Below are 14,773 nucleotides of genomic sequence, written 5' to 3' on the forward strand. Positions count from 1 at the left end.
ACCCTGATCCGGGGAACTGAGCCACACATTTCCCAGAAAACCAGCATGTCTAGAACTTCAGTGTGCATCAGAATTACCTGGAAGTTTGGTGTCACCAGGCACCACTAGGCCAAATCAGGAGGTCTGGGTGGGCAGGTCTGTATTTCCATTTCCATCCAGCTCCCAGGGGACTGCAAATCCTGCTGGTTCAGGAGCCCCACGCAGAGAATCCCATCCTAAGAGAATTAGTCATATGTGTAGACATCTTTTCCTGCTCTTCTGCCTGCTGGTCAGATTTACAGGTGCTGCCCACATGAATACAAGTAACAGAAGCAGAAAACTGGGCTTTGGGGGCCGATTCTGCCCTATCTGAATAAAATTACTCTTATCCCCAATAGTGGGAAGGTAAATTGAGGCCAGTGGATGCAAAGTGAAGTAAGTTGTTCAGGAAGTCGTGGCAGAAAAGACACAGAACCTTGTGTACCGGATGAACAGCCTCCTATTCCAAACACCGAGCTGCACTTTTCTGACACCAACTGTAGAAATGAGTTGGCTTCCTCGTGGCTTATTAGAGAACAAATTATTCCCTGTTTTGCCACTCTTTCCATTTGAGTTAATCTGCAAGTCTAAAGTCCAAGCAGGTACCAGAGTTATTCCTGCAACTGGCACCAGTATGCATTCAGAAAGCACAATTAGCACTTTGTTAATGTGCCTCAGAATGGGATAATCTACATATTAGCCAAAGGTGGCCTCAGTCTCCAATGCACTTTACCTTAATGTGCCATCGTCCAGGTTGCCCTGCTAACAGGCCTTTGCAAAACCCAGCACTTGCCAGGCAGCAATCCTGACCTCCTCCATTGCGCAGAGCAAGAAGGATGCCCTGGTAATAGAGCTATGAGCCCAAGATGCATTCTCTCTTCTTCTTCCTCCTGCTCTTTCTCTTCCTGAACTATTCATTCCACACACCCATGGGCGCAGGGAGCCAAGTAAGCACCTGTTCCAGGGCAGAGGGGAGATGCAGAGGCTCAGAACAGGGTGCTAGACCCCAAGTGGGGAGAGAAGGGTCCCTACTGAGGGGCAGCTCAGCTCAGGGTCTGGAGCCTGAGCACTGGGAGAGATTTCTCACAGACTAGGCCACAGGGGACAGTGTTTATATATAAACACACACACACACACACACACACACACACACACACACACACATATATATATATATATATAAAGAAGGTAACTAGAATGAATTAGAGTGAATAGAAGCAACTAGAGTACATTCTGAAGTGTTAGGCTTGAATTTGTGGTAGCTCTGTGAACCCATGGTTTTCAGTATAGTGAGAGATAAATATATAAATACAGATACAGCTATACAATAAGTACAGACACCTCTATGTAAACATACATGCAGATGTTTCTCCACTCTGTCCACCAAGATGGCCCAGGAGCCACCCCAATACCAATGAGCACACTTAGCCCCCACATCTTGGTTTCTCAATATCCTTCTCCACCAAAAGGAACCATGATGCTTGGACAATGAGGGATTCCGGCCAGAAGCAGGGACAAGTGCACGATGAGCCTGACACGTCACTCCACCAAAGTAAGAAGTACTCAGGGAATGGACACCAAAGCCACCTTGAAAGGATTCCTACTAGGCAGTTCTAAGACACTGTATCAAAATAAATACTGATGGTAAGTTACAACCTATTGTCCAAAATATGAAACCATGGGTTCATACTAAATAAGTGAAAAGATCGAAGTTAGGGAAGGAATGGGCTGTTTACCTAATCATAAAATATCTCCATGCAAAGCTATTACAAAGGAGAAGGGAGTCCTTTTGCATCAGAGGAGGGTGGCAGAGATACCTTAAGCAAGAGATAGAAGTTACTATCAATGGGACTGAGACAGATCAGAATCATGTGCCCCCTGCTAAGATGCAATGCGTTTTATAGATTCTCCCATTCTCGGGCACATTAACAAAGTGCTAATTGCGCTTTCTGAATACACATTCACAGCATCACTTCATGAAACTCCTGCCAAAGATGAATGGTCTGAATTTAATCATGAGAAAACATCAGACAAACTGAACGTGAGGGGCATTAATCAAAACAGTTGGCCTGGAGTCTTCAAAAGTGTCAAGGTCTTGAGAGTAAAGAGTAAGACTGGGGGTCTGCTCCAGATTCAAGGAGATGGTAGGGACACCACAGTGAAATGCAGTGTGTGTGAGCCTAGACTGGATGCTTTGGCTACAAAGATCATCACTGGGGCAGGTGGCAAAACTTGACCAGGGTCTGAGGATCTTAGTGATGTAGCCATTTATTTCTTGCTTTTGGTGATTGTTTATGGGCATGTAAGAGCATGTCCTTGTTTGTAAGATACACAAAGTGTTCACAGGTGATAGGCATTATGTCAGCAACGAACTCTGAAATCATTCAGGAAAAAGAAAGGCGCTTTTCTATTTGATGAGGATTGCTTCCAAAAAAACCATTCAAGAAGCTATAGCAATTATGACAGCAAAAGATTTGAGTCTCCTTCAGCCAGCGTCATCCGGCCATGCTCTCGATGAGCTCAATCTGCCTAAGGACACTGAGTGAGTCAGCCTCACGCCACTGTGGTGAGGTCATCCCGGCTGTGCCCACCATTTAAAATATCCTGAGTGGGAGAGTAGCTGAGGGGAGCTCGGTGGACTCTGTGCCTTCCTGAGACCTGCATTGATTTGGGGAAGGATTCAAGCTACTCAAACTGGCGAGACAGAAGCCTCTATGACTGACATGAAAGGAGGGCCCTGCCCTGGTGTCCTGTCCAATCTGTGGACCTCATGTGTGTTCTCCCCTTAGGGCTCCACCCTGAGAACCTTTGCCTCCTCCTCCTCCTGAGGAAGGCTGGCACGGCAGGACTCTCTATGCGAGAGAATACACTGGAACCAGTGTGCTCCTCTCAGGGCTCTGACCTCCTGAAGCCTCATTCAGTGCAGACTTGGGGATGCCACAGTGGGTGTGCCACAGTTGTGAACACAGCAAAGACTGACTGACTCACACCCAGGACGAGGCAAGGGGTCTGGAAACCATGCCGTGAGAAGATGAGACTCAGGTGACCTGGGGCATCTATCTTTAAGTATCTAAGGAGATGACCAGAGAAGAGGCTGGATTTTTCTTTCTCATATAGCTTCAAATTAAGAACGAGAGCCAGTGGAGAAAGATGAAAGGAAGGAATTTTCTAGCCCTGGATCTCTCCAACAACAGCCCACGTGCCCTCTGCAGGCTGAGAACCTGGCCGTGGGCAGGCAGACAAGGAAAGACCATCTGTAAGGGGAGCTACAGCTATGACCTCTCCAATATCAGGATTCCAGGGAAGACCAGCCAATCCTGGCAGGGCTCAGAGGAGGGAGAGGAGCCAGAGGTTCGGGGAGCAGAGTGGAAGTGGCCATTCCTGGGCATTGCTCAGGCCGTGGGACAGTCCCACCAAGCAAGAGCACCCCTCTCTTAGCAGCACACCCCTTGCTACAGCCCCACCCCGCTTCTGCAGCTTCTAAGGGGAGCAGACACAACACAAATGCTGAGGTCAGGATTTCTGAGAGAGGACCAGGATTTCACAGCACCTCAATGCATTATGTCTGGGACTCAGTGGCCTCCCAGCTGTGTGGCTTCACCCCCAGCACCAAGGAGGCTGCCCCGAATTCCAGCTTGGCCCAGAGACCCACCTGTTCCAAAATACCTCTGGCCTCTCCAAAAGGCAAGGTGGGTCACCTGCCTAATAAAACCCTCGGGCTCAACCTTCCATTACCAGTCTCTCCTACTTCAACCCTTGACTCTCCATCCCTTAAGCATCACACAGGTGAACGAAGTTCGGACTGCAAGTTACAGCTCCTAAGTGGAGGGGGGAGACTGTTCTCTCCCTCCCACTTCACCAAGAGCTGGTGAAAGGATAAAAGGACATCTGAGCCCTGGAAAGAAAGCATTGCTTCTGTGAGTTTTGTTGTCATCATCGTGGTTCACTTGGAGACCAAGTCTAGGCCAGTGTGGAAAGTTTCCCATGGAAAAACTTGTCATCCATTGTATAGGCTGGACGTGTCCAATTTGCATCCAATTTGCATTCACTGCTTCGGTTGCATTGATTGAAAAAAGCAGACACCACGATTCTAAGGAGGCAGTGGAAGGGGCTTTCCAATAGCATGTGGAGATGATGTTAAAGCTTACTGGATTGTCACATTGGATACATTATTCCCCAGGGGCCTGAATAAAGAATTAGAGCAGCGAGATCTTATTTGACATTTGATGTTTCAATTTCCAGGCAACATGATGCCTGTTGAGGTTTCAGCATGGATGCAGTACCAGATGGACAGGGTGGCCAGCCCCTCCCTTCTCGACACCCTCCACTATGAGTTTTAAGGAAGGCCAGTTCAGATATATTAGACATTTTTATTATTCAACTTATACCCCACCCAAATCCACTGGTACAAATCACTTTTACATAACCCATGTATTCATGTCAGACACAGTTAGCAGGTTTGTGTCTCGGAATTTATCTAGCAGCAAAGCCCAAAGTTGACAACAACTGACAGCCAGACATTTTTTTTTTAATTTATGGAAACTAAGTTTAATTTACTTATGTACTATTTCTGCCACATTTCACACTGCACAGTACTGCTAACTGAGAGCCCCTCTCCATGGCATCATCTGCCCCAGGTGGAAATGCCCATGAATGTGCCATCCGCACCAGAAGACAGTTGGCTGGACTGGCAGACCTGAGCCCTGGCCTCTGTGCTGGCTCCGCCGCTAGCTTTTTCATAACCCCTGGGAAATTCCCTTGAACTTCCCTGCCTCTATGATCATACCTGTTCTATTTACTTCACAGAGGAATGGGGAAGAGGTAATGAGATCATGGATATGAAAATGCTCAGAAAATAGGAAATGCCCTGAATCTATGAAGTTAGGCATTGTGCAGTTAGAATCAAGTTTAGAAAATGGGGTTTGAACACTGGGCTATAAAGCAAATGGAGGTCTGGGCCACGCTCTGGCCTCACTCTTCATTTTACAGGTAAGAAAGTGGGTACCACGGGGTGTCTCGGCTACTCACAGAAGAGCGAAGAAGCCAGTCAGGTTTGCATGAGACACTGAAGGCTCATGTTATACCTGAATTTCCACCCAATGACCATCTAGGTTCTGCTTGGTTATCTGATCTGATGGGGAGCTCTCATCTTCAAAAGCAACTCCCTCCACCTTTGAAACACTTAGGAAAGGGAAAGGAAAGAAATTCATGTGGCCTTTTTCTTCGAAGAGCTGGTCCAAGTGATAGTAACAGTGCCCCAGGGACTGCATCTGCTCCTGCTTCTGTATGGGATTTGGCCGGCTAGGTGGTTCTCTGTGACACTCCTCTTCTCCAGTCTATGTATCTCTGGTTTCTTTGTTCACCTCGCACATGAGTGCCTTTGTCATCCTGGTTACCCTGCAGCCCACATGCTCTCACAGCCACATGCTCTCGTGGCCACCTTGTCCTTGGCAGCTGACAGGACATTTGGGACCCGTTCATCCACCTTCGGTCTGAGCAGCTAATGTCAGCACCTCTTGTAATTCAGCAGTAAGCCGTGGGTGGGGGGGGGGGTGTCAGGCATGGACAAGGAGAGCTTCCTGTGTTCCTAGTCTACCGTTGACACCTTGCAGAAAAATCAAGGCCTTGAAACAACCAGGAGAGAAAGACACAGAGCCTTCAGCTTGGCTGAGCACTGGTCAGGGGCCCACCCTCCTCCTAAGAAGCACCCTGCACATGCGGAAGATGGAAGGAGAGACCTGTTGCCATGGAGACCATTGAGCAGCCTAGATTGCCTGCAGCCTGTGAGGAAAAGGCACTAGGAAGGATCATAGTGAGCTGCAGGAATTCACCCACAACTGCTACCCAACCTGCCACATGCCAAGCTAAAGCAGCGTCTGGGCTCTTTCCATCATGGTCCAGGATGGGGCAGGCCTGGCATGGGCTGTCCTATCGGAGGGTGGGAGGACTTCAGGTGTGTGCCTGTGATACATGTGTGAGGTGTGTATCTGTGTGTGTCTGTGGGATATGTGTGTCCCTGTGTGATGACACAGCGTCAATGCCTCCTTGGAACAAGGCTCTTTCTTTCTGGGCACAACAGTGATATTAACCCTCTTGGAGCAGCTGGAGGCTGATGACTTGAGGCTTATGTGTAGTCACTCCTCTGTGCCCCAGAGCACTCTGCACAGGCCTCCATTAGCACTAATTACACAGTGCTCTAATTATTTGTTTACACATCTGGCTCCCCCACTGGAGCAGCTCCAGCCCAGGGGCTCCATCTTGTTTTTATGTCCCTGATTCCCAGCACTACGTTGTGTCCCTGGCACATAGTAGGTGTCCAGTGCAAATGTCACCTGGCAGACTGAATCTCTGCCAAGGACACGATCAGAGCATTTGGATTGAATACAGTAGCGTGCAAGATCGAGGGTCTGTTCAAGCGGCATCCATGGGGCTCTTGTTATACGGGGGCAAGTGTGCTGCAATGCATTACTGGTACACACCAAGTGAGAGGAACACACAGACTGCAGCCCTCCCTCCCTTGTGGCAGGGACACCGCCACAGAAGCAAGCATCATGTGCTCTGGCAAGTGACCCTGCTCGCAACGAGGAGAACCCAGAAAACCTCACCACCAGGGCGTCCACTTTGCGGGTTACCAAGAGAAGGACTCATTTCACATTTAAATAGTTGTTTTAATTTACATACAGTGCAACCACTCTTTTTGCTTGTATAGCTTCTTGCATTTTTTGACCAAATGCATAGGACTGAGCTAACTACCAAGATATGGAAGCTGTCCGTCATTGGTCTCTCTTATTTGGCTTTGTAAGTAACCACTCTTATTTTATCTGGTCCCATTTTTGTGTCATATCCACTTTTAGAGACCTGTAACTGGAATCTGAGTCAGTTCTGTCCAGTGACCTAATCAGATTTGCCCCTCCTTTGAGTCCTAGTTGACATTTCAGAGTAAGGGAGGACAGTGCAGGAGAAAGAAGCAAAGTGCGGTGTGCACCCCCTCACCCTGAGAAAGGAGTTTTTCTCTAGAATCCTCTTTAATCAGAGGGGACATACAAGCCATAGCAGGAATCCCAGGAGGATGGACTTGGCCTTACACCACTGGAAAGTTATACCTGATTCCAATTTTATCAAACAGTCTACACTCTGTGTTTTTGCTGGTCACCAATCCTCAGCCCCATCTCCCTCATCCTCCCTCCCACCCATGCACCCCCTCAGGTGTCAGGTAAGCAGAAAATTGAATAAAATTGCTTGCAAATAAGCTTGAATATAGTGGAGAAATTGCTTGAACCCAGGACTCTGGGATCACGACACAAGCTGAAGGCAGATGCTTAATTGACTGAACCACCCAGGCACACTGGCAATTTTTTTTCTTTTGTAAGTGAAATAATTCTAATTCATATAGCTATTTAAAAAAACCTTTCCTATTTCTCAGCTGTTGAATTACTTGAGTGAGTAAGTTGCTACTCACTGGCCTAAGGACTCTTAAACATACATTTACATTCTGATAACAAACCTTTCCCACAGTGGAATGGCTGCACATGAAACTTTGTCTAGAGTTTTTATTAGAAACAAGTAACAACTGAGGAAAAAAGAAGACCACAGATAAAACTTTCATTTCTATTAGCTAAGAGTGATTAGAGAAAAAAATTGGTAGTTAGCTTTTGAGTACTTCAGGTCTAAACCCGCAACTCTTGACTCTCTTGACTCCCGCCACACACACACACACACACACACACACACACCCAGTTCCAGCATTCCACTGTTAAGAAGTAACAGGGAGGAGATGGTGCAGAATTAACCTGGGGGTAACTATTTATGGCTTATATGATCAAGAAAGACATAAAAATCAATGTTATTTGATTCCTGGTGAGGAGAGCTGAGGGACTCGGTTAAGAGGTGAGTTAAAGAAATGTTTAACTCTGGCTTTCTAAATTGAGTTTAGAAAGCCCCAGAGTTGTGATCCTGATTCCTTGTCAGGAATGGACCCCCTCCCTGTTCTTCCCCAGTATAGAAATAAAGCTGGTCTTGGGATTAATAAAATTAATACTTTACTGGTCTTCCAGGTTCTATGGCAGCAGGGTTGCTGGTTGGCCCCATAGCCCGACGGCTGACTATTGCCTTATGGTGACAGGAGGGTAACATCACAGAGGAAAGGTCTTCCCATGGGGCCCAGTTATTTTCTTACTTAGCATAGCTTACACAACCAGTATTACATGAAAATTTACATCCCAAAGACTCCTTCAAAACCATTCCTGGCTCCAAATGACTCAATTCCACTTTGACTCATTTTCCACCATTTTCTCGTTTTCATCCCTTCCAAGTTATTTAAATAAGATTGGAGGGACAAATTATAAACTTTGCCTTTCTGTCTGACCTCCAGTTTGCTCCAAACTCTTCTTTTTTTTTTTTTTAAAGATTTTATTTATTTATTTGACAGACAGAGATCACAAGCAGGCAGAGAGGCAGGCAGAGAGAGAGGGGGAAGCAGGCTCCCCGCTGAGCAGAGAGCCTGATGCGGGGCTCGATCCCAGGACCCCGAGAACTTGACCTGAGCTGAAGGCAGCGGCTTAACCCACTGAGCCACCCAGACGCCCCCAAACTCTTCTTTTTTTCCTTTTTTCTTCCCATCGAGCTAGTGCTTCTAAAATTTACTATCATCTAAAATTTACTAGCAATATGCCTGCTGAAGCACTTAGCACAGTATCTGCCCATGTAATCATGATGTTAAAGAGCACAGCTCAGGGGCTAAAACAGAGCAGGTACACAGTAAATGTGAGCTGCTCTAATGCCAGTATGATTATTATTGTTGGTTTTATAATGGCTTTTCATACATTTCAAATGTCACTTCAGGGATAAAAATATTCATAGCTAGGCAACATCTGGTTTTTATTGTGTTCATAGAACGTTATTTTTTCCTTGTGAGACATATTCTAAATGCCAACATGCATCACCTAAAGAGCATCCATTGTGACATACAAAATAGTCTAGATTTATGCGATTTTGGTAGGTTTCTTTAAAAGGCTGATTCTCTTTTTGAAATTTAAATATGATTGAATGATTTTTTTTTTTAACAAAGTCATCAGTTGTATTAAGTGGAGTTCACCTATGTTGGCCTCGTGACAGCCCCACCAAAAAAAAAAAAAAAAAGTTTAAAATGAGCCAGTGTGGGGGGCACCTGGGTGACTCAGTGGGTTAAACCTCTGCCTTTAGCTCAGGTCATGGTCCCAGGTTCCTGGGATGGAACCCAGCATTGGGCTCTCTGCTCAGCAGAAAGCCTGCTTCCCCTCTATCTCTGCCTGCCTTTCTGCCCTACTTGTGATCTCTCTCTATCAAACAAATAAATTTAAAAAAATTTTAAAAACAAATAAATAAAATAAAATAAAATGAGCTAGTATCCTCAGCAGGCTTTCTGGGCTCGCCAGATGGGACCAGACACAAATTCTACTGGGGTTTTATCCACTAGGATTTGTTTTCATTGTTATTCTAGTCTAATTTTGTATTCAGACAATGAAATTTGTTTTCCATGCAAATTTCCTGACTATCCATCCTTTGCTCCATTTTTCAAGTTCCATAATGTAGTCACATTATTTTCACTTCCTTCTACTTGTTTGGTTTGTATGTTTAAGTTAAAAAGAAACAAAAACAAACCTTTATTTCCTGATCCCTATAATAAAATTCTGCTTCAAGTATTTATTTACAATTACTTTTGTTGTAATAGTGATTTGAGTGATTTCTTTCCACTTTTATTTTTAAAGTAGAAGAGAAATTTATTGAAATTCTCAAAATTATCAGGCATCAGTCAGATGTTGCACCTCATCTAAATGTGTTCGGCCATCTCCAGGACTGGCCTCGTTAGTATCTATATTCTCGTTTACTGTAATTAGTGATGGATAAAGAAGGTTTCTAATTATAGGCATGACAGTGGTCCAGCCTGACTAGATGATGCCTAAGGCTGAAGTGAGCACTTCCTTCTCTAGCTCTCATTCCTCAGCTCAAAAATGATAAAATAATTAGCTATGGTGTTCAGTTGCTAGAATCTTTAGAGACTCTTAACTTCTTTTCATCCTTCCCTTTAAAACACCACCATGTGTGAGTGTTCATACACAGTTCATACACATAAACCATGTACCAAAATGATTGGTTTGTTTATTTAGTAATTAAACCAACCAAATAAACCAAATAAAGTAAAATTTTTTAGGTAGAGTAGATCAAACAATTTACTTAAATGTCTGGCCTGGTTTCAATGATCAATATATACCTATAAATAGACATACAAGGAATATTTCATATAAAAATGATAATGGACTAAATTTTATAGAAATCAATTTCAGTCATGTGACATCATGAGCCAAGTTTTATCTAAATAAAGCAGAGAATGGGGTTGAGTCTTCAGGTAGGAAAAGTGATCATATATTAGAAATAAGAATTTTGGGAATGATTGATATATTTTTTTCTTTTGTTAGGAAAGCTGTTGTAGTGAGAAGACATCAAAGTTATGACAACCATCTAGTTAAAACTGAATTACAGTAATAGGCTACTTTTGTGAACACTTTGGCAAAACTCACTGGAATCATTGGAGAAAGGTTATGAGAAAACATGTGCTGGCAGATGCCTAAGTGGTACTTATTATTAAAATATAACTAATATTGCTATATTTGGAAGAACATAGGAAACTTATGGGGTGTGAAGGCTTTTATGTAATCAGTGAAAATATAGGAACCATTCACTGAAATGACCTATTTCAATTACTTTTTGTTGTAAGGCAGAGTGGATTAGGCCAAATCAATAAGGAACTGGAAAGGTGAGGAGGAGGTGAGGAGGTGGAGGAGGAGGAGGAGGAACTAGGAAAGTGAGGAACTAGGAAACTTCTAATAATATTATTTTCATTAACCACTGAAGTAATGGCTAATACAAACCAAGAAAATAAATCCTGCTTTAATCAGAACAATTTATTTAGTATGTAGCAAATGTACAGGTTACAAGTTTATTTGGGGGAAGCCATGTGGTGTATTTATAATCTGAGCTAAGCCTTAACATTAGAACTCATCCACCAAGTGCCAAGGGCCCTTAATAAGTGGTACTGCAAGTCAACATTTCTTCTCTGCTTCATATGTGTAAGACTCTGGAGTAGGGACTGTAGCAATGCAAGGAACTGTAAGCCATCACTCCTTTCATCCTTGGGTCTAGTGATAGTCTTTCACATGAGCAGTCAGTAAATGGCAATGACAATGAGGGTCATCAAAATGCTGCGGAGACATGTATAATTTTTTTAAGATTTTATTTATTTATTTGACAGACAGAGATCACAAGTAGGCAGAGAGGCAGGCAGAGAGAGAGAGGAGGGGGAAGCAGGCTCCCTGCTGAGCAAAGAGCCCGATGTGGGTCTCCATCCCAGGACCCTGGGATCATGACCTGAGCTGAAGGCAGAGGCTTTAACCCACTGAGCCACCCAGGTGCCCCTGACATGTATAATTTTTAAGCTCAGTTGGTCAGAGAAACTATCTTAGAGGTTGGCCTTGGATTGGATCAAGAAAGATAATAGAACAAGAACAGACTTGAAAAAGAAAAGATGGACTTAAGGCCACAAGACAGGGATGACATGAAGAAAATTGAGGAAGATAAAAACAAAAAAATGGGGGTGCCAGGGCAGCTCAGTCAGTTAAGTGCCAAATCTTGGTTTCGGCCCAGGTCATAATTTCAGGGTCATGAGATTGAGCTCTGTGTCAGGCTCTATGCTCAGCACAGAGTCTTCTTGGAATTCTTTCCTTCTTTCTCTCCCTCCCTTCTGCCCCTCCTCTCTCTCTCTCTCTCTCTCTCAGATAAATAAAATCTTAGAAACGCAGACACACAAAATGTCAGGCATATTTTGGTACTCATTTTGGCTTCCTGCCAGTTTCCTATTCAGATATAAAGAAATATGACAGAATAAAGATTGAGACCAGATTCTGGGGGAGGGGGTTGGTTGTAGATAGAGGAGCTATTGAGAAGGGTAGCTTTCATCCTCAAATCTGTCCCAAAGGCACCTTTTCATCTTATCCCTTGTGCTTCTACCACCTATACCCTTAAGTCTTTGCCCCCTCCATAGTCTTGTCCACCCTATGCAGAACTCCATGCTTCATCCCTCTTCTTCTATGTCTATTTATACTTTAAAACTGGTAGTTGGATTTCATTTTGTGGCACATTTTCTGGGGCAAGCCCCAAAGACCAGAAACTTGTGACAAATTTTTACCAAGAAGAGTTTTCTGGGCCCAGAACCTAAACTTAGGCATCAAAGGTATTATAACTGGCGAAACAGTAACAAGAGATTTTGCTGTATCTCCTCTTGTGCTCCAAATCCTCTGTTTTTAACTTGAAGCTCATGAGGTTTTTTTCCCTGCAAGGTGACATGTGGCTTATCCAATAAACTGAGTCTGAATCCCCTACTCCCCATATCCTCCATTAAGTCATTAATTATTGCAAACTTCGCAACTACACTATGTTAGGAACCATGGCATGGAGTGCCAAGAAGAAGACAAAGCAAGCTCCTATACAGATTTCACTCTGAGAAACTGAATATACAATGGATGATGGCCAGGTCTATATAAAAATAGAATGCTGACCTTCCAGGGAAGCAACCCCCCATCTGCAAGAGACAACCCAGAAAGCCAGCCTGCTGTACATCAGACTTACAGTAAGCCTGATTGCAATCTCTAAAAATAATCCAAAAAGCTAAACAACAACTTTTGTAACAATTAGTGAAAAATGGTCAAGACTTTACTAATAACTGACAGCTTCCTTGAATTTTGTTCCCATTTCAAACTTAGGACAAGTCCAGAGAAAGACAAATATGTACCCCTAACCAATCACATGGGATGCCCTGCTCCTAGTTCATTCCCAGTAACTCCCCCAAGCCAACAACCTCTAATCAGGGAATACTTGCAGCCTTCCTTTTTTTCCCACTAGACAGCACTTCCACTCCCCTGCACACCTTTGAGTCTCTGCCAAAACACAGGTGATGGTGGCTGATTCCCTTGCTATAGTAAGCTCTGAATAGTAACCTCTGCCTTTCTCATTTACTTTGTCTTAGTTTATTTCCATATTTTAATGCAAAAGAGTTGCTTTTGGCAGTTCAGACACTGACCTGGTGGGTTGCATGTCTGGAAAAAGTAGAACTCTGTAGAAACACCAGTATTCTCTCCCCCAAATATGGAGAGGTCTGGTCCAAACTCCCAGCCAAGGAAGCTACAGGTAACTTGGTTATAACCTGTAAGGTGCAGAGCAGGAAAACAACTTTATCATTTTAACTGCACTGCCCTTGAACCAGTTGTACTATGGGGGGGGGGAATGCCACTAGGATTAAAGCAGGGGAAGAGAGTGACTTGACCAGGGTTATTGTAAGTTGCTGTGGAAACCTTCTAGCCACATAAAATAGTCACAGAGGCAATGCTATGGCAGAGGTGATACTTTAGAGGACTCTAGGGAGCAGACTACAACCTTGCTGTAATCTTGCTGGTTCCTACAGCAGAACCCATTCTGCTGTGGCAAAGGTGGAGAAGATAGGATTTCATGTTACCTTGCATTCAGGCCTTTGGCAACAAAGACCTTAAACCTGGGATTAACAGACTTTTTCTGTAAAGGACCAAGTAGAAAATATTTTAAGGCTTTTCATTCCAACATTCAACACCACCATTGTGGCTTGAAAGCAGATATAAACATTGGGCAAATTGTGCAAATAAGTGTGTGAATATGCAAATTAATGTGCTTGTACTGCAATAAATCTTTATTTATAGACATCAAAATCTGAATTTAATATACTTTTTGTATGTCGTGAAAGACTGTTCTTTTAATTTTTTCCACAATCATTTAATAATATAAAAATCATTGTTAATTTGCAAGCCATAGAAAAACAGTCTGTGGGCCAAATTTAGTCCACAGGCCATTGTTTGAGGATTAGAGTCTTATAACATCAGAAAGGCATTATGTATAGCAGCACAAGATGAGAGGGAAGGATGATTCTAGAAAATGGCTCCAGAGATGACCTTTAGATGCAGGTGTATTTTGCAAAGGAAGCATGAAAATATCAGCTTCAGTTCTGGAAATAGAAGGGATCAAGGTATCCAATCCAGCAGCCAGGCCAAAGCAGGGGCACTGAAATGGAGTTCAGTACAAGGATGTGAGGAGCTATTGCTACAGAAGAGCTGTTATGACACAGTAGGAAATCAGGATGGGGGAAGTGAGGGCCAGGTCCTGAATGTTGGAAAGGATGTTAGAGCTCTTAGCCATGGGCTGCAATCCCAAGTTTGGACCCAGGTTCTGTATAGTAGGTAATCAGAACAAAGGCAAGTCACCTATCAAGGACTTAGTCTCAGCTCTGTGTGTCAAACATGCGGAAACAATCTCTGGAGGCAGTACTGAGGAGTAGTTAAGATCACCAGTGCTGGTAGCCTACGTACTAATCTCATCAGCACCCTTTTTAGCTTGGTGACCTAGGGCAAGTTGCTGGGAAATAAGGAGTAGTATCCCTCTATCTAATGTTGTTGAGGAAGTTATTGGTGTGAAAATCAAAACCATCTACTTACTTAATCACTAACTACTTTAGACAGATTTTACTATTTCACTGTTTTCCTCAACATAACTTTACTATCCCAGCTAACTCTTGGTTGGAATGTAAAAGTTGTAAGTAACTTTATTGTTTATCTCAAGAACCTTCTGAAGGACCAAATAACTCTTCAACAGAAAGCATCAGATGATAGCTTATACCCCAGGACACTTTGACTCTTTGCTC

This window comes from Lutra lutra, chromosome 9 (assembly GCF_902655055.1).
Source record: "Lutra lutra chromosome 9, mLutLut1.2, whole genome shotgun sequence".
Taxonomy (NCBI): Eukaryota; Metazoa; Chordata; class Mammalia; order Carnivora; family Mustelidae; genus Lutra; species Lutra lutra.